This window comes from Astyanax mexicanus, chromosome 24, assembly GCF_023375975.1.
Source record: "Astyanax mexicanus isolate ESR-SI-001 chromosome 24, AstMex3_surface, whole genome shotgun sequence".
In the NCBI taxonomy this organism is placed as follows: domain Eukaryota; kingdom Metazoa; phylum Chordata; class Actinopteri; order Characiformes; family Acestrorhamphidae; genus Astyanax; species Astyanax mexicanus.
Genome location: NC_064431.1, coordinates 16,646,510 through 16,668,305, shown reverse-complemented (window position 1 = coordinate 16,668,305; position 21,796 = coordinate 16,646,510).

Below are 21,796 nucleotides of genomic sequence, written 5' to 3'. Positions count from 1 at the left end.
ATAGGGGGCGCTGTAGAGTCCTCTAGCTACACATGAGAAAAACGACAAAATATTCCTAAATCATTTCAAAGACTTATTGAATCTGCCAATCATCAAGAGGCTGAGAGCTTTTCATAAATATGATATAAAATAGGTGGCGCTAGAGAGCTGATGAAAGACGAATTTACGAAATTACAACTTACGGTCAAAGTATGGCCAAGGCCAAATAGCTCTGTAAAATTTTAGGAGTTTTCAAACATCCTAACCACTCCGAAAACCAGCGGGAAACTTTTTATTTTGCAACTTCCTGTCAAAATGGCCGACTTCCTGTTGGGCGGAGTCAAATAAAACCTAGTGATTCTTGTTGTTTATGAGGAGGTCAATGAGTGTACCAAAGTTGGTGCACGTTGGACAAACTTCATCCCGGCCATTGCCGACGTTTGGGGGCGCTATAGAGCTCCTGAACAACGCCAAAGTCCAGCCTCTATGGAACTTTAAAATTTTCGCCGAGCTTGAGGCCTGTGCCAAAATGCGTGAGTTTTCGAGTATCGGAAATGCCTCAAAAATGGACGCAAAGAGGCAGAATAATAATAATAACGAGTTGTCCCCCTGTCACAGGGGGACGTAGGGCCCTCGCACAACAGCGCAAATCGTACCGGGCCAAACCGAGAAACCGGTGAAAGTAATTTTGAGGTCTTATTAAGTGTGGTAATTTTCAAGAGTTTTCTATCCTGCCAAAAATGTGAAATACCCATTTAAAATACAGGTGGCGCTATAGAGCTGTTAAAACACATATATTTGAAATTCTAATTCTAGATCAAACAACAGCCTCAGATAAGCAGGCCGGTCAAAGTTTGTGAGCTTTTCTCTCTTATAACGTCCTCAAAACTCCTAGCATTACCTATGTGTCAACCTCCAGTTTTGATGTGGCATCTCAAACATTCAACCGTCCGCCATTCCCTCCTCGTTTAAGATATCAACTATTTCTTCACAATTTATCATCAGATATGTTCAATGTTTATTTTTACCAAATACCAAGAGAATTCAACAAAATTTCTAGGAGTAGTTTGACAACATACGCAAAAAATGTATGTAAAATTCAGATATTTCAAAATGGCCGACTTCCTGTTGGGCGGAGTCAGTCCTACCAATACTGAAAACGTGTCTAATGATGTCTCTTGTGTTTTTGCCAAGTTTCATGAATTTTTAATCATCTGTGTTCTGACCATGTCATGGTTTCACTTTGGTTTAGTGTTGCGTCTCTAGTCAATCAATTGCCCGCCATTACGTCACCGTTTTAGCGATCAACTATTCCTTTGGCAGTTTTCATCAAATATGTCAGATGTTCATTTACAGCAAAATAAGAGGTAATCTGACAAAGACTTTAGGAGCAGTTTAAATGAGTTTGTGAAAAAAAGTGTAAAAAAATTACAAAATCCAATATGGCCGACTTCCTGTTGGGCGGAGCTAATACAAACCAATTGCAAATATGCGCAGAGTCATAGTATCTACGCTCCTACCAAAATTTGAGAAGATTAGACCAATTTTGACACATCCACAGCTAATTTATTAACCGTACAAATTAGGGGGCGCTGTAGAGTCAGCTAGCTACACATGAAAAAATTATCACAATATTTGTAAAGTGTTTTTAGATCTTATGGAATCTGACAGTTTTCAAGAGTTTTTGAGCATTTCCGTAATGTCAAATATTCATTGAAACCTAGGTGGCGCTATAGAGCCAATGAAATACGTATACAAGAAATTTTAATTTCAGATGAAAGTACTGCTTAATTCAAGCAGGCCTGTAAATTTTCGAGAGTTTTCAACCTTTTTAACCTCCTCAAACACCTACTAACACCAGAATGTATTCACTTCCTGTTTTAATGGGGCATCTCAAGCAGTTAAACTGTCCGCCATTTCGTCCTCGTTTAAGATATCGACTATTCCTTCGCAATTTATCATCACGGATGGTAGTAGTTTTGTGCTGACAAATATCAAGAGTATTCAACAAATTCCCTAGGAGTAGTTCGACAAAGTATGCAAAAAATGTGTGTAAAATGCACATATTTCAAAATGGCCGACTTCCTGTTGGGCGGAGTCAATCATTCCAATACTAAAAATGTGTCTTATGATGTCTCTTGTGTTTTTACCAAGTTTCATGATTTTTCAATCATCTGTTTTATGACCGTGTCATGGTTTCACTTTGGTCTAGTGTTGCGTCTCCATTAAATTAATTGTCCGCCATTACGTCATCGTTTCAGCTATCGACTATTCCTTCGCAATTTATCACCATGTATGTCTGGAGCCTATCCACACCAAATTTAGAGGTAATCTGACAAAGACTCTAGGAGGAGTTTGAATGAGTTGGTGAAAAATGTGTAAAAATTCCACAAATTTCAAAATGGCCGACTTCCTGTTGGGCAGAGCTAGTACAAGCCAATGGGTAATATGTGCGGGATGATAGTTTCTATGTTGTTGCCAAAAATCGAGAATATTGGAGAAATTTTGAGACAGCTACAGCTAATTTAATGGCCTAAACACAATAGGGGGCGCTGTAGAGTCCTCTAGCTACAAATGAGAAAAACGACAAAATATTCCTAAATCATTTCAAAGACTTATTGAATCTGCCAATTATCAAGAGGCTGAGAGCTTTTCATAAATATGATATAAAATAGGTGGCGCTAGAGAGCTGATGAAAGACGAATTTACGAAATTCCAACTTACGGTCAAAGTATGGCCTAAGCCAAATAGCTCTGTAAAATTTTAGGAGTTTTCAAACATCCTAACCCCTCCGAAACCCAGCGGGAAACTTTTTATTTTGCAACTTCCTGTCAAAATGGCCGACTTCCTGTTGGGCGGAGTCAAATAAAACCTAGTGATTCTTGTTGTATATGAGGAGGTCAATGAGCGTACCAAAGTTGGTGCACGTTGGACAAACTTCATCCCGGCCACTGCCGACGTTTGGGGGCGCTATAGAGCTCCTGAACAACGCCAAAGTCCAGCCTCTATGGAACTTTAAAATTTTCGCCGAGCTTGAGGTCTGTGCCAAAATGCGTGAGTTTTCGAGTATCGGAAATGCCTCAAAAATGGACGCAAAGAGGCAGAATAATAATAATAATAATAATAATAATAATAATAATAAACGGACCAAAAACAATAGGGCTTTGCACCTCCGGTGCAGGCTTCGCCTGCGCCTTCGGTGCTCGGGCCCTAATAAACGGACCAAAAACAATAGGGCTTTGCACCTCCGGTGCAGGCTTCGCCTGCGCCTTCGGTGCTCGGGCCCTAACGAGTTGTCCCCCTGTCACAGGGGGACGTAGGGCCCTCGCACAACAGCGCAAATCGTACCGGGCCAAACCGAGAAACCGGTAAAAGTAATTTTGAGGTCTTATTGAATGTGCCAATTTTCAAGAGTTTTCTATCCTGTTAAACATGTGAATTATCCATTTAAAATACAGGTGGCGCTATGGCGCTGTTAAAATACATGTATTTGAAATTCTAATTCTACATCAAACAACAGCCTTAGATAAGCAGGCTGGTCAAATTTTGTGAGTTTTTCTCCGTTATAACCTCCTCAAAACACCTGGCATTACCTAGGTTTTCACCTCCTGTTTTGATGTGGGATCTCAAAAATTCAACCATCTGCCATTTCGTCCTCGTTTGAGATATCGACTATTCCTTCACAATTTATCATCAGATATGTTCAATGTTTATTTTTACCAAATACCAAGAGAATTCATCAAATTTGCTAGGAGTAGTTTGACAATGTACACAAAAAATGTGTGTAAAATGCAGATATTTCAAAATGGCCGACTTCCTGTTGGGCGGAGTCAGTCCTACCAATGTTGAAAATGTGTGTAATAATGTCTTTTGTGTTTTTGCCAAGTTTCATGAATTTTCAATAATCTGTTTTCTGACCATGTCATGGTTTCACTTTGGTTTAGTGTTGCGTCTCTAGTGACTCAATTGCTCGCCATTGGGTCACCGTTTTACCGATCAACTAATCCTTTGGCAATTATCATCAAATATGTCTGTTGTTCATTTACAGAGAAATAAGAGGTAATCTGACAAAGACTTTAGGAGCAGTTTAAATTAGTTTGTGAAAAATGTGTAAAAATATTACAAATTCCAATATGGCCGACTTCCTGTTGGGCGGAGCTAATACAAGCCAATTGCAAATATGTGCAGGGTCATACTATCTACGATCCTACCAAAATTTGAGAAGATTAGACCAATTTTGACACATCCACAGCTAATTTATTAAACAAACGAATTAGGGGGCGCTGTAGAGTCTGCTAGCTATACATGAAAAAATTGTCAAAATATTTGTAAAGTGTTTTTGGGTCTTATGCAGTCTGTCAATTTTCAAGAGGTTTTGAGCATTCCCGTAATGTCAAATATGCATTGAAACCTAGGTGGCGCTATAGAGCCAATGAAATACGTATACAAGAAATTTTAATTTCAGATGAAAGTACTGCTTAATTCAAGCAGGCCTGTAAATTTTCGAGAGTTTTCAACCTTTTTAACCTCCTCAAACACCTACTAACACCAGAATGTATTCACTTCCTGTTTTAATGGGGCATCTCAAGCAGTTCAACTGTCCGCCATTTCGTCCTCGTTTAATATATCGACTATTCCTTCGCAATTTATCATCACGGATGGTAGTAGTTTTTTGCTGACAAATATCAAGAGTATTCAACAAATTCCCTAGGAGGAGTTCGACAAAGTATGCAAAAAATGTGTGTAAAATGCACATATTTCAAAATGGCCGACTTCCTGTTGGGCGGAGTCAATCATTCCAATACTAAAAACGTGTCTTATGATGTCTCTTGTGTTTTTACCAAGTTTCATGATTTTTCAATCATCTGTTTTATGACCGTGTCATGGTTTCACTTTGGTCTAGTGTTGCGTCTCCATTAAATTAATTGTCCGCCATTACGTCATCGTTTCACCTATCGACTATTCCTTCGCAATTTATCACCACGTATGTCTGGAGCCTATCCACACCAAATTTAGAGGTAATATGACAAAGACTCTAGGAGGAGTTTGAATGAGTTCGTGAAAAATGTGTAAAAATTCCACAAATTTCAAAATGGCCGACTTCCTGTTGGGCAGAGCTAGTACAAGCCAATGGGTAATATGTGCGGGATGATAGTTTCTATGTTGTTGCCAAAAATCGAGAATATTGGAGAAATTTTGAGACAGCTACAGCTAATTTAATGGCCTAAACAAAATAGGGGGCGCTGTAGAGTCCTCTAGCTACACATGAGAAAAACGACAAAATATTCCTAAATCATTTTAAAGACTTATTGAATCTGCCAATTATCAAGAGGCTGAGAGCTTTTCATAAATATGATATAAAATAGGTGGCGCTAGAGAGCTGATGAAAGACGAATTTACGAAATTCCAACTTACGGTCAAAGTATGGCCTAAGCCAAATAGCTCTGTAAAATTTTAGGAGTTTTCAAACATCCTAACCCCTCCGAAACCCAGCGGGAAACTTTTTATTTTGCAACTTCCTGTCAAAATGGCCGACTTCCTGTTGGGCGGAGTCAAATAAAACCTAGTGATTCTTGTTGTTTATGAGGAGGTCAATGAGCGTACCAAAGTTGGTGCACGTTGGACAAACTTCATCCCGGCCACTGCCGACGTTTGGGGGCGCTATAGAGCTCCTGAACAACGCCAAAGTCCAGCCTCTATGGAACTTTAAAATTTTCGCCGAGCTTGAGGCCTGTGCCAAAATGTGTGAGTTTTCGAGTATCGGAAATGCCTCAAAAATGGACGCAAAGAGGCAGAATAATAATAACGAGTTGTCCCCCTGTCACAGGGGGACGTAGGGCCCTCGCACAACAGCACAAATCGTACCGGGCCAAACCGAGAAACCGGTAAAAGTAATTTTGAGGTCTTATTGAGTGTGCCAATTTTTAAGAGTTTTCTATCCTGTTAAACATGTGAAATATCCATTTAAAATACAGGTAGCGCTATGGCGCTGTTAAAATACATGTATTTGAAATTCTAATACTACATCAAACAACAGCCTCAGATAAGCAGGCCGGTCAAATTTTGTGAGTTTTTCTCCGTTATAACCTCCTCAAAACACCTGGCATTACCTAGGTTTTGACCTCCTGTTTTGATGTGGCATCTCACAAATTCAACCATCTGCCATTTCGTCCTCGTTTGAGATATCGACTATTCCTTCACAATTTATCATCAGATATGTTTAATGTTTATTTTTACCAAATACCAAGAGAATTCAAGAAAATTTCTAGGAGTAGTTTGACAATATACACAACAAATGTATGTAAAATTCAGATATTTCAAAATGGCCGACTTCCTGTTGGGCGGAGTCAGTCCTACCAATACTGAAAACGTGTCTAATGATGTCTCTTGTGTTTTTGCCAAGTTTCATGAATTTTTAATCATCTGTGTTCTGACTGTGTCATGGTTTCACTTTGGTTTAGTGTTGCGTCTCTAGTCAATCAATTGCCCGCCATTACGTCACCGTTTTAGCGATCAATTATTCCTTTGGCAATTTTCATCAACTGTGTCTGATGTTCATTCTCAGCTAATTTAGAGGTAATCTGACAAAGACTTTAGGAGCAGTTTAAATGAGTTTGTTAAAAAATTGTAAAAATTACACAAATTTCAAAATGGCCGACTTCCTGTTGGGCGGAGCTAATACAAACCAATTGCAAATATGTGCAAAGTCATAGTATCTACGCTCCTACCAAAATTTGAGAAGATTAGACAAATTTTGACACATCCAAAGCTAATTTATTAACCGTACGAATTAGGGGGCGCTGTAGAGTCCGCTAGCTACACATGAAAAAATTATCACAATATTTGTAAAGTGTTTTTTAGATCTTATGGAATCTGACAATTTTCAAGAGTTTTTGAGCATTTCCGTAATGTCAAATATGCATTGAAACCTAGGTGGCGCTATAGAGCCAATGAAATATGTATATATGAAATTTCAATTTTTAATCAAAGTACTGCTTAAATCAAGCAGGCCTGAAAAGTTTTGTGAGTGTTCAACCAGTTTAACCTCCTCAAACACCTACTAACACCAGAATGTATTTACTTCCTATTTTAATGGGGTATCTCAAGCAATTCAACTGTCCGCCATTTCGTCCTCGTTTAAGATATCGACTATTCCTTCGCAATTTATCATCAAGGATGGTAGTAGTTTATTGTTGACAAATATCAAGAGTATTCAACAAATACCCTAGGAGGAGTTTGACAAAGTATGCAAAAAATGTGTGTAAAATGCACGTTTTTCAAAATGGCCGACTTCCTGTTGGGCGGAGTCAATCATATCAACACTGAAAACGTGTGTAATGATGTCTTTTATATTTTTGCCAAGTTTCATGAATTTCCAAGCAGCTGTATTCTGACCATGCTAATGTTTCTATTTGGTTTAGTGTTGTGTCTCCATTAAATCAATTGCCCGCCATTACGTCATCGTTTCAGCTATCGACTATTCCTTCGCAATTTAGCACCACGTATGTCTGGAAACTATCCACAGACAATTTAGTTGTAATCTGACAAAGACTCTAGGAGGAGTTCGAATGAGTTCGTGAAAAATGTGTAAAAATTTAACATTTTTCTAAATGGCCGACTTCCTGTTGGGCGGAGCTAATACATGCCAATGGGTATTATGTGTGGCATCGTAATATCTATTTTTCTACCAAAAATCTTGAACATTGGGGAAAATTTGAGACAGCTACCGCTAATTTATTAGCCTAAACCAAATAGGGGGCGCTGTAGAGTCATTTAGCTCCACATTAGAAAAACGATTACATTTCTCGAAATCATTTAAAGGCATTATTGGGTCTGCTTATTTAGAAGAGGCTAAGAGCTTTCTATAAATGTCATATAAAATAGGTGGCGCTAGAGAGCTGATAAATTATGAATATGAAAAATTCCAATTTTACATCAAAGTACAGCCTATGCCCAATATGCCTGTGAAATTTTATGAGTTTTCGAACATCGTAACCCACCCAAAACACCACGGGAAACTTTTTATTTTGCGACTTCCTGCCAAAATGGCAGACTTCCTGTTAGGCGGAGTCAAATAAATCCAAGTGATTCTTGATCGGTATAATGAGGTCAATGAGCGTACCAAAGTTGGTGCACATTGGACAAACTTTATCCCGGCCACTAGCAACGTTTGGGGGCGCTATAGAGCTCCTGATCAACGACCAAGCCCAGGAACTGTGAAATTTCAAATTTTTCACCGGCTTTGATGTCTGTGCCAAAATTCAAGAGTTTTCGAGTATCAGAAAGGCCTCAAAAATGGGCGCGAAGTTTAAAAATAAAAATAATAATAATAATAATAAACGGACCAAAAACAATAGGGCTTTGCACCTCCGGTGCAGGCTTCGCCTGCGCCTTCGGTGCTCGGGCCCTAATAATAACGAGTTGTCCCCCTGTCACAGGGGGACGTAGGGCCCTCGCACAACAGCGCAAATCGTACCGGGCCAAACCGAGAAACCGGTAAAAGTAATTTTAAGGTCTTATTGAGTGTGCCAATTTTCAAGAGTTTTCTATCCTGTTAAACATGTGAAATATCCATTTAAAATACAGGTGGCGCTATAGCGCTGTTAAAATACATGTATTTGAAATTCTAAATCTACATCAAACAACAGCCTTAGATAAGCAGGCCAGTCAAATTTTGTGAGTTTTTCTCCGTTATAACCTCCTCAAAACACCTGGCATTACCTAGGTTTTCACCTCCTGTTTTGATGTGGGATCTCAAAAATTCAACCATCTGCCATTTCGTCCTCGTTTGAGATATCGACTATTCCTTCACAATTTATCATCAGATATGTTCAATGTTTATTTTTACCAAATACCAAGAGAATTCATCAAATTTGCTAGGAGTAGTTTGACAATGTACACAAAAAATGTGTGTAAAATGCAGATATTTCAAAATGGCCGACTTCCTGTTGGGCGGAGTCAGTCCTACCAATGCTGAAAATGTGTGTAATGATGTCTTTTGTGTTTTTGCCAAGTTTCATGAATTTTCAATAATCTGTTTTCTGACCGTGTCATGGTTTCACTTTGGTTTAGTGTTGCGTCTCTAGTGACTCAATTGCTCGCCATTGGGTCACTGTTTTACCGATCAACTAATCCTTTGGCAATTATCATCAAATATGTCTGTTGTTCATTTACAGCGAAATAAGAGGTAATCTGACAAAGACTTTAGGAGCAGTTTAAATTAGTTTGTGAAAAATTTGTAAAAATATTACAAATTCCAATATGGCCGACTTCCTGTTGGGCGGAGCTAATACAAGCCAATTGCAAATATGTGCAGGGTCATACTATCTACGATCCTACCAAAATTTGAGAAGATTAGACAAATTTTGACACATCCACAGCTAATTTATTAAACAAACGAATTAGGGGGCGCTGTAGAGTCTGCTAGCTATACATGAAAACATTGTCAAAATATTTGTAAAGTGTTTTTAGGTCTTATGCAATCTGTCAATTTTCAAGAGGTTTTGAGCATTCCCGTTATGTCAAATATGCATTGAAACCTAGGTGGCGCTATAGAGCCAATGAAATACGTATACAAGAAATTTTAATTTCAGATGAAAGTACTGCTTAATTCAAGCAGGCCTGTAAATTTTCGAGAGTTTTCAACCTTTTTAACCTCCTCAAACACCTACTAACACCAGAATGTATTCACTTCCTGTTTTAATGGGGCATCTCAAGCAGTTCAACTGTCCGCCATTTCGTCCTCGTTTAAGATATCGACTATTCCTTCGCAATTTATCATCACAGATGGTAGTAGTTTTTTGCTGACAAATATAAAGAGTATTCAACAAATTCCCTAGGAGGAGTTCGACAAAGTATGCAAAAAATGTGTGTAAAATGCACATATTTCAATATGGCCGACTTCCTGTTGGGCGGAGTCAATCATTCCAATACTAAAAACGTGTCTTATGATGTCTCTTGTGTTTTTACCAAGTTTCATGATTTTTCAATCATCTGTTTTATGACCGTGTCATGGTTTCACTTTGGTCTAGTGTTGCGTCTCCATTAAATTAATTGTCCGCCATTACGTCATCGTTTCAGCTATCGACTATTCCTTCGCAATTTATCACCATGTATGTCTGGAGCCTATCCACACCAAATTTAGAGGTAATATGACAAAGACTCTAGGAGGAGTTTGAATGAGTTCGTGAAAAATGTGTAAAAATTCCACAAATTTCAAAATGGCCGACTTCCTGTTGGGCAGAGCTAGTACAAGCCAATGGGTAATATGTGCGGGATGATAGTTTCTATGTTGTTGCCAAAAATCGAGAATATTGGAGAAATTTTGAGACAGCTACAGCTAATTTAATGGCCTAAACAAAATAGGGGGCGCTGTAGAGTCCTCTTGCTACACATGAGAAAAACGACAAAATATTCCTAAATTATTTCAAAGACTTATTGAATCTGCCAATTATCAAGAGGCTGAGAGCTTTTCATAAATATGATATAAAATAGGTGGCGCTAGAGAGCTGATGAAAGACGAATTTACAAAATTCCAACTTACGGTCAAAGTATGGCCTAAGCCAAATAGCTCTGTAAAATTTTAGGAGTTTTCAAACATCCTAACCCCTCCGAAACCCAGCGGGAAACTTTTTATTTTGCAACTTCCTGTCAAAATGGCCGACTTCCTGTTGGGCGGAGTCAAATAAAACCTAGTGATTCTTGTTGTTTATGAGGAGGTCAATGAGCGTACCAAAGTTGGTGCACGTTGGACAAACTTCATCCCGGCCACTGCCGACGTTTGGGGGCGCTATAGAGCTCCTGAACAACGCCAAAGTCCAGCCTCTATGGAACTTTAAAATTTTCGCCGAGCTTGAGGTCTGTGCCAAAATGCGTGAGTTTTCGAGTATCGGAAATGCCTCAAAAATGGACGCAAAGAGGCAGAATAATAATAACGAGTTGTCCCCCTGTCACAGGGGGACGTAGGGCCCTCGCACAACAGCGCAAATCGTACCGGGCCAAACCGAGAAACCGGTAAAAGTAATTTTAAGGTCTTATTGAGTGTGCCAATTTTCAAGAGTTTTCTATCCTGTTAAACATGTGAAATATCCATTTAAAATACAGGTAGCGCTATACCGCTGTTAAAATACATGTATTTGAAATTCTAATTCTACATCAAACAACAGCCTCAGATAAGCAGGCCGGTCAAATTTTGTGAGTTTTTCTCCATTATAACCTCCTCAAAACACCTGGCATTACCTAGGTTTTGACCTCCTGTTTTGATGTGGCATCTCACAAATTCAACCATCTGCCATTTCGTCCTCGTTTGAGATATCGACTATTCCTTCACAATTTATCATCAGATATGTTTAATGTTTATTTTTACCAAATACCAAGAGAATTCAAGAAAATTTCTAGGAGTAGTTTGACAATATACACAACAAATGTATGTAAAATTCAGATATTTCAAAATGGCCGACTTCCTGTTGGGCGGAGTCAGTCCTACCAATACTGAAAACGTGTCTAATGATGTCTCTTGTGTTTTTGCCAAGTTTCATGAATTTTTAATCATCTGTGTTCTGACTGTGTCATGGTTTCACTTTGGTTTAGTGTTGCGTCTCTAGTCAATCAATTGCCCGCCATTACGTCACCGTTTTAGCGATCAATTATTCCTTTGGCAATTTTCATCAACTGTGTCTGATGTTCATTCTCAGCTAATTTAGAGGTAATCTGACAAAGACTTTAGAAGCAGTTTAAATGAGTTTGTTAAAAATTTGTAAAAATTACACAAATTTCAAAATGGCCGACTTCCTGTTGGGCGGAGCTAATACAAACCAATTGCAAATATGTGCAGAGTCATAGTATCTACGCTCCTACCAAAATTTGAGAAGATTAGACAAATTTTGACACATCCAAAGCTAATTTATTAACCGTACGAATTAGGGGGCGCTGTAGAGTCCGCTAGCTACACATGAAAAAATTATCACAATATTTGTAAAGTGTTTTTTAGATCTTATGGAATCTGACAATTTTCAAGAGTTTTTGAGCATTTCCGTAATGTCAAATATGCATTGAAACCTAGGTGGCGCTATAGAGCCAATGAAATATGTATATATGAAATTTCAATTTTTAATCAAAGTACTGCTTAAATCAAGCAGGCCTGAAAAGTTTTGTGAGTGTTCAACCTGTTTAACCTCCTCAAACACCTACTAACACCAGAATGTATTTACTTCCTATTTTAATGGGGTATCTCAAGCAATTCAACTGTCCGCCATTTCGTCCTCGTTTAAGATATCGACTATTCCTTCGCAATTTATCATTAAGGATGGTAGTAGTTTATTGTTGACAAATATCAAGAGTATTCAACAAATTCCCTAGGAGGAGTTCGACAAAGTATGCAAAAAATGTGTGTAAAATGCACGTTTTTCAAAATGGCCGACTTCCTGTTGGGCGGAGTCAATCATATCAACACTGAAAACGTGTGTAATGATGTCTTTTATATTTTTGCCAAGTTTCATGAATTTCCAAGCAGCTGTATTCTGACCATGCTAATGTTTCTATTTGGTTTAGTGTTGTGTCTCCATTAAATCAATTGCCCGCCATTACATCATCGTTTCAGCTATCGACTATTCCTTCGCAATTTAGCACCACGTATGTCTGGAGCCTATCCACAGACAATTTAGTTGTAATCTGACAAAGACTCTAGGAGGAGTTCGAATGAGTTCGTGAAAAATGTGTAAAAATTTAACAATTTTCAAAATGGCCGACTTCCTGTTGGGCGGAGCTAATACATGCCAATGGGTATTATGTGTGGCATCGTAATATCTATTTTTCTACCAAAAATCTTGAACATTGGGGAAAATTTGAGACAGCTACCGCTAATTTATTAGCCTAAACCAAATAGGGGGCGCTGTAGAGTCATTTAGCTCCACATTAGAAAAACGATTACATTTCTCGAAATCATTTAAAGGCATTATTGGGTCTGCTAATTTAGAAGAGGCTAAGAGCTTTCTATAAATGTCATATAAAATAGGTGGCGCTAGAGAGCTGATAAATTATGAATATGAAAAATTCCAATTTTACATCAAAGTACAGGCTATGCCCAATATGCCTGTGAAATTTTATGAGTTTTCGAACATCGTAACCCACCCAAAACACCACAGGAAACTTTTTATTTTGCCACTTCCTGCCAAAATGGCCGACTTCCTGTTAGGCGGAGTCAAATAAATCCAAGTGATTCTTGATCGGTATAATGAGGTCAATGAGCGTACCAAAGTTGGTGCACATTGGACAAACTTTATCCCGGCCACTGGCAACGTTTGGGGGCGCTATAGAGCTCCTGATCCACGCCCAAACCTGTGAACAATGTAATTTTAAATTTTTCACCAGCTTTGACGTCTGTGCCAAAATGCAAGAGTTTTAGAGTATCAGAAAGGCCTCAAAAATGGGCGCGAAGTTTAAAAATAAAAATAACGAGTTGTCCCCCTGTCACAGGGGGACGTAGGGCCCTCGCACAACAGCGCAAATCGTACCGGTCCAAACCGAGAAACCGGTGAAAGTAATTTTGAGGTCTTATTAAGTGTGGTAATTTTCAAGAGTTTTCTATCCTGCCAAAAATGTGAAATACCCATTTAAAATACAGGTGGCGCTATAGAGCTGTTAAAACACATATATTTGAAATTCTAATTCTAGATCAAACAACAGCCTCAGATAAGCAGGCCGGTCAAAGTTTGTGAGCTTTTCTCTCTTATAACGTCCTCAAAACTCCTAGCATTACCTATGTGTCAACCTCCAGTTTTGATGTGGCATCTCAAACATTCAACCGTCCGCCATTCCCTCCTCGTTTAAGATATCGACTATTTCTTCACAATTTATCATCAGATATGTTCAATGTTTATTTTTACCAAATACCAAGAGAATTCAACAAAATTTCTAGGAGTAGTTTGACAACATACGCAAAAAATGTATGTAAAATTCAGATATTTCAAAATGCCCGACTTCCTGTTGGGCGGAGTCAGTCCTACCAATACTGAAAACGTGTCTAATGATGTCTCTTGTGTTTTTGCCAAGTTTCATGAATTTTTAATCAACTGTGTTCTGACTGTGTCATGTTTTCACTTTGGTTTAGTGTTGCGTCTCTAGTCAATCAATTGCTCGCCATTACGTCACCGTTTTAGCGATCAACTATTCCTTTGGCAATTTTCATCAACTGTGTCTGATGTTCATTCTCAGCTAACTTAGAGGTAATCTGACTTGACTTTAGGAGCAGTTTAAATGAGTTTGTGAAAAAAAGTGTAAAAAAATTACAAAATCCAATATGGCCGACTTCCTGTTGGGCGGAGCTAATACAAACCATTGCAAATATGTGCAGAGTCATAGTATCTACGCTCCTACCAAAATTTGAGAAGATTAGACAAATTGTGACACATCCACAGCTAATTTATTAAACGAATGAATTAGGGGGCGCTGTAGAGTCCGCTAGCTACACATGAAAAAATTATCACAATATTTGTAAAGTGTTTTTAGATCTTATGGAATCTGACAGTTTTCAAGAGTTTTTGAGCATTTCCGTAATGTCAAATATGCATTGAAACCTAGGTGGCGCTATAGAGCCAATGAAATATGTATATATGAAATTTAAATTTTTAATCAAAGGACCGCTTAAATCAAGCAGGCCTGTAAAGTTTCGTGAGTGTTCAACCTGTTTAACCTCCTCAAACACCTACTAACACCAGAATGTATTTACTTCCTATTTTAATGGGGTATCTCAAGCAATTCAACTGTCCGCCATTTCGTCCTCGTTTAAGATATCGACTATTCCTTCGCAATTTATCATCACGGATGGTAGTAGTTTATTGCTGACAAATATCAAGAGTATTCAACAAATTCCCTAGGAGGAGTTCGACAAAGTATGCAAAAAATGTGTGTAAAATGCACGTTTTTCAAAATGGCCGACTTCTTGTTGGGCGGAGTCAATCATATCAACACTAAAAATGTGTGTAATGATGTCTTTTATGTTTTTGCCAAGTTTCATGAATTTCCAAGCAGCTGTATTCTGACCATGCTAATGTTTCTATTTGGTTTAGTGTTGTGTCTCCATTAAATCAATTGCCCGCCATTACGTCATCGTTTCAGCTATCGACTATTCCTTCGCAATTTAGCACCATGTATGTCTGGAGACTATCCACAGACCATTTAGTTGTAATCTGACAAAGACTCTAGGAGGAGTTCGAATGAGTATGTGAAAAATGTTTAAAAATTTAACATTTTTCAAAATGGCCGACTTCCTGTTGGGCGGAGCTAATACATGCCAATGGGTATTATGTGTGGCATCGTAATATCTATGTTTCTATCAAAAATCTTGAACATTGGGGAAAATTTGAGACAGCTACCGCTAATTTATTAGCCTAAACCAAATAGGGGGCGCTGTAGAGTCATTTAGCTCCACATTAGAAAAACGATTACATTTCTCAAAATCATTTAAAGGCATTATTGGGTCTGCTAATTTAGAAGAGGCTAAGAGCTTTCTATAAATGTCATATAAAATAGGTGGCGCTAGAGAGCTGATAAATTATGAATATGAAAAATTCCAATTTTACATCAAAGTACAGCCTATGCGCAATAGGCCTGTGAAATTTTATGAGTTTTCGAACATAGTAACCCACCCAAAACACCACGGGAAACTTTTTATTTTGCGACTTCCTGCCAAAATGGCCGACTTCCTGTTAGGCGGAGTCAAATAAATCCAAGTGATTCTTGATCGGTATAATGAGGTCAATGAGCGTACCAAAGTTGGTGCACATTGGACAAACTTTATCCCGGCCACTGGCAACGTTTGGGGGCGCTATAGAGCTCCTGAACCACGCCCAAACCCATGAACCATGGAATTTCAAATTTTTCACGGGTTTTGATGTCTGTGCCAAAATGCATGAGTTTTCGAGTATCGGAAAGGCCTCAAAAATGGGCGCAAAGTTTGTAAATAAAAATAATAATAATAATAATAATAATAATAAACATTCCAAAAACAATAGGGCTTTGCACCTCCGGTGCAGGCTTCGCCTGCGCCTTCGGTGCTCGGGCCCTAATAATAACGAGTTGTCCCCCTGTCACAGGGGGACGTAGGGCCCTCGCACAACAGCGCAAATCGTACCGGGCCAAACCGAGAAACCGGTGAAAGTAATTTTGAGGTCTCGTTATTATTAGTGTGGTAATTTTCAAGAGTTTTCTATCCTGCCAAAAATGTGAAATACCCATTTAAAATACAGGTGGCACTATAGAGCTGTTAAAACACATATATTTGAAATTCTAATTCTAGATCAAACAACAGCCTCAGATAAGCAGGCCGGTCAAAGTTTGTGAGCTTTTCTCTCCTATAACGTCCTCAAAACTCCTAGCATTACCTATGTGTCAACCTCCAGTTTTGATGTGGCATCTCAAACATTCAACCGTCCGCCATTTCCTCCTCGTTTAAGATATCGACTATTTCTTCACAATTTATCATCAGATATGTTCAATGTTTATTTTTTACCAAATACCAAGAGAATTCAACAACATTTCTAGGAGTAGTTTGACAACATATGCAAAAAATGTATGCAAAATTCAGATATTTCAAAATGGCCGACTTCCTGTTGGGTGGAGTCAGTCCTACCAATACTGAAAACGTGTCTAATGATGTCTCTTGTGTTTTTGCCAAGTTTCATGAATTTTTAATCATCTGTGTTCTGACTGTGTCATGGTTTCACTTTGGTTTAGTGTTGCGTCTCTATTCAATCAATTGCTCGCCATTACGTCACCGTTTTAGCGATCAACTATTCCTTTGGCAATTTTCATCAACTGTGCCTGATGTTCATTCTCAGCTAATTTAGAGGTAATCTGACAAAGACTTTAGGAGCAGTTTAAATGAGTTTGTGAAAAAAAGTGTAAAAAAATTACAAAATCCAATATGGCCGACTTCCTGTTGGGCGGAGCTAATACAAACCAATTGCAAATATGTGCAGAGTCATAGTATCTACGATCCTACCAAAACTTGAGAAGATTAGACAAATTGTGACACATCCACAGCTAATTTATTAAATGAATGAATTAGGGGGCGCTATAGAGTCCGCTAGCTACACATGAAAAAATTATCACAATATTTGTAAAGTGTTTTTAGATCTTATGGAATCTGACAATTTTCAAGAGTTTTTGAGCATTTCCGTAATGTCAAATATGCATTGAAACCTAGGTGGCGCTATAGAGCCAATGAAATATGTATATATGAAATTTCAATTTTTAATCAAAGGACCGCTTAAATCAAGCAGGCCTGCAAAGTTTCGAGAGTTTTCAACCTGTTTAACCTCCTCAAACACCTACCAACACCAGAATGTATTTACTTCCTATTTTAATGGGGTATCTCCAGCAATTCAACTGTCCGCCATTTCGTCCTCGTTTAAGATATCGACTATTCCTTCGCAATTTATCATCAGGGATGGTAGTAGTTTATTGCTGACAAATATCAAGAGTATTCAACAAATTCCCTAGGAGGAGTTCGACAAAGTATGCAAAAAATGTGTGTAAAATGCAAGTTTTTCAAAATGGCCGACTTCCTGTTGGGCGGAGTCAATCATATCAACACTGAAAATGTGTGTAATGATGTCTTTTATGTTTTTGCCAAGTTTCATGAATTTCCAAGCAGCTGTATTCTGACCATGCTAATGTTTCTATTTGGTTTAGTGTTGTGTCTCCATTAAATCAATTGCCCGCCATTGCGTCATCGTTTCAGCTATCGACTATTCCTTCGCAATTTAGCACCATGTATGTCTGGAGACTATCCACAGACCATTTAGTTGTAATCTGACAAAGACTCTAGGAGGAGTTTGAATGAGTATGTGAAAAATGTTTAAAAATGTAACATTTTTCAAAATGGCCGACTTCCTGTTGGGCGGAGCTAATACATGCCAATGGGTATTATGTGTGGCATCGTAATATCTATGTTTCTACCAAAAATTTTGAACATTGGGGAAAATTTGAGACAGCTACCGCTAATTTATTAGCCTAAACCAAATAGGGGGCGCTGTAGAGTCATTTAGCACCACATTAGAAAAATGATTACATTTCTCGAAATCATTTAAAGGCATTATTGGGTCTGCTAATTTAGAAGAGGCTAAGAGCTTTCTATAAATGTCATATAAAATAGGTGGCGCTAGAGAGCTGATAAATTATGAATATGAAAAATTCCAATTTTACATCAAAGTACATCCTATGCCCAATAGGCCTGTGAAATTTTATGAGTTTTCGAACATCGTAACCCACCCAGAACACCACGGGAAACTTTTTATTTTGCGACTTCCTGCCAAAATGGCCGACTTCCTGTTAGGCGGAGTCAAATAAATCCAAGTGATTCTTGATCGGTATAATGAGGTCAATGAACGTACCAAAGTTGGTGCACATTGGACAAACTTTATCCCGGCCACTGGCAACGTTTGGGGGCGCTATAGAGCTCCTGATCCACGCCCAAACCTGTGAACAATGTAATTTAAAATTTTTCACCGGCTTTGACGTCTGTGCCAAAATGCAAGAGTTTTCGAGTATCGGAAAGGCCTCAAAAATGGGCGCGAAGTTTGTAAATAAAAATAATAATAATAATAAACGGACCAAAAACAATAGGGCTTTGCACCTCCGGTGCAGGCTTCGCCTGCGCCTTCGGTGCTCGGGCCCTAATAACGAGTTGTCCCCCTGTCACAGGGGGACGTAGGGCCCTCGCACAACGGCGCAAATCGTACCGGGCCAAACCGAGAAACCGGTAGAAGTAATTTTAAGGTCTTATTGAGTGTGCCAATTTTCAAGAGTTTTCTATCCTGTTAAACACGTGAAATATCCATTTAAAATACAGGTGGCGCTTTAGCGCTGATAAAATACATGTATTTGAAATTCTAATTCTACATCAAAGAACAGCCTTAGATAAGCAGGCCGGTCAAATTTTGTGAGTTTTTCTCCATTATAACCTCCTCAAAACACCTGGCATTACCTAGGTTTTGACCTCCTGTTTTGATTTGGCATCTCACAAATTCAACCATCTGCCATTTCGTCCTCGTTTGAGATATCGACTATTCCTTCACAATTTATCATCAGATATGTTCAATGTTTATTTTTACCAAATACCAAGAGAATTCAACAAATTTGCTAGGAGTAGTTTGACAATGTACACAAAAAATGTGTGTAAAATGCAGATATTTCAAAATGGCCGACTTCCTGTTGGGCGGAGTCAGTCCTACCAATGCTGAAAATGTGTGTAATGATGTCTTTTGTGTTTTTGCCAAGTTTCATGAATTTTCAAAAATCTGTTTTCTGACCGTGTCATGGTTTTACTTTGGTTTAGTGTTGCGTCTCTAGTGAATCAATTGTTCGCCATTGGGTCACCGTTTTACCGATCAACTAATCCTTTGGCAGTTATCATCAAATATGTCTGTTGTTCATTTACAGCGAAATAAGAGGTAATCTGACAAAGACTTTAGGAGCAGTTTAAATGAGTTTGTGAAAAATGTCTAAAAATATTACAAATTCCAATATGGCCGACTTCCTGTTGGGCGGAGCTAATACAAGCCAATTGCAAATATGTGCAGGGTCATACTATCTACACTCCTACCAAAATTTAAGAAGATTAGACAAATTTTGACACATCCACAGCTAATTTATTAAATGAACAAATTAGGGGGCACTGTAGAGTCCGCTAGCTATACATGAAAAAATTGTCAAAATATTTGTAAAGTGTTTTTAGGTCTTATGCAATCTGTCAATTTTCAAGAGGTTTTGAGCATTCCCGTAATGTCAAATATGCATTGAAACCTAGGTGGCGCTATAGAGCCAATGAAATACGTATATATGAAATTTTAATTTCAGATCAAACTACTGCTTAAATCAAGCAGGCCTGTAAATTTTCGAGAGTTTTCAACCTTTTTAACCTCCTCAAACACCTACTAACACCAGAATGTATTCACTTCCTGTTTTAACGGGGCATCTCAAGCAATTCAACTGTCCGCCATTTCGTCCTCGTTTAAGATATCGACTATTCCTTCGCAATTTACAATCAAGTATGTTAGCAGTTTATTACAGACAAATATCAAGAGTATTCAACAAATTCCCTAGGAGGAGTTCGACAAAGTATGCAAAAAATGTGTGTAAAACACACTTTTTTCAAAATGGCCGACTTCCTGTTGGGCGGAGTCAGTCTTACCAATACTAAAAACGTGTCTTATGATGTCTCTTGTGTTTTTGCCAAGTTTCATGAATTTTCAATCATCTGTGTTATGACCGTGTCATGGTTTTACTTTTGTTTAGTGTAGCGTCTCCATTAAATTAATTGCCTGCCATTACGTCATCGTTTCAGCTATCGACTATTCCTTCGCAATTTATCACCATGTATGTCTGGAGCCTACCCACGCCCAATTTAGAGATAATCTGACAAAGACTCTAGGAGGAGTTTGAATGAGTTCGTGAAAAATGTGTAAAAATTCCACAAATTTCAAAATGGCCGACTTCCTGTTGGGCGGAGCTAATACCAGCCAATGGGTAATATGTGCGGGATGATACTCTCTATGTTGTTGCCAAAAATCTAGAATATTGGAGAAATTTTGAGACAGCTACAGCTAATTTAATGGCCTAAATAAAATAGGGGGCGCTGTAGAGTCATCTAGCTACACATGAGAAAAACGACAAAATATTTCTAAATCATTTCAAAGACTTATTGAATCTGCCAATTATCAAGAGGCTGAGAGCTTTTTATAAATGTGATATAAAATAGGTGGCGCTAGAGAGCTAATGAAACACGAATTTACGAAATTCCAACTGAAGGTCAAAGTTTGGCCTAAGCTAAATAGCTCTGTAAAATTTTAGGAGTTTTCAAACATCTTAACCCCTCCGAAACCCAGCGGGAAACTTTTTATTTTGCAACTTCCTGTCAAAATGGCCGACTTCCTGTTGGGCGGAGTCAAATAAATCAAATTGATCCTTGTTCTTTATGAGGAGGTCAATGAGCGTACCAAAGTTGGTGTACATTGGACAAACTTCATCCCAGCCACTGTCTACGTTTGGGGGCGCTATAGAGCTCCTGAACCACGCCTAAGTCCAGCCTCTATGGAACTTTAAAATTTTCGCCGAGCTTGAGGCCTGTGCCAAAATGCGTGAGTTTTCGAGTATCGGAAATGCCTCAAAAATGGACGCAAAGAGGCAGAATAATAATAATAATAATAATAATAATAAACGGACCAAAAACAATAGGGCTTTGCACCTCCGGTGCAGGCTTCGCCTGCGCCTTCGGTGCTCGGGCCCTAATAATAATAAACGGACCAAAAACAATAGGGCTTTGCACCTCCGGTGCAGGCTTCGCCTGCGCCTTCGGTGCTCGGGCCCTAATAAACGGACCAAAAACAATAGGGCTTTGCACCTCCGGTGCAGGCTTCGCCTGCGCCTTCGGTGCTCGGGCCCTAATAAACGGACCAAAAACAATAGGGCTTTGCACCTCCGGTGCAGGCTTCGCCTGCGCCTTCGGTGCTCGGGCCCTAATAAACGGACCAAAAACAATAGGGCTTTGCACCTCCGGTGCAGGCTTCGCCTGCGCCTTCGGTGCTCGGGCCCTAATTAGCTAAAGTCTTCAGGCAGTCTGTTAGATACTACTGTTAGCCACAGTTTTAAAAAAGCTGTATTAATCAACTTGTTAAAAAAAGAAGTTTGCATTTTACACATACTCCCTCAAACTCCACAAGCAAACCACTTTTATTCTGTTCAGTTACCTAAAAGTAACATTTTAGGTTAATCTATTAAAAACTTTTTAGTTTTATCCAATTTATTTTTAATTAACATG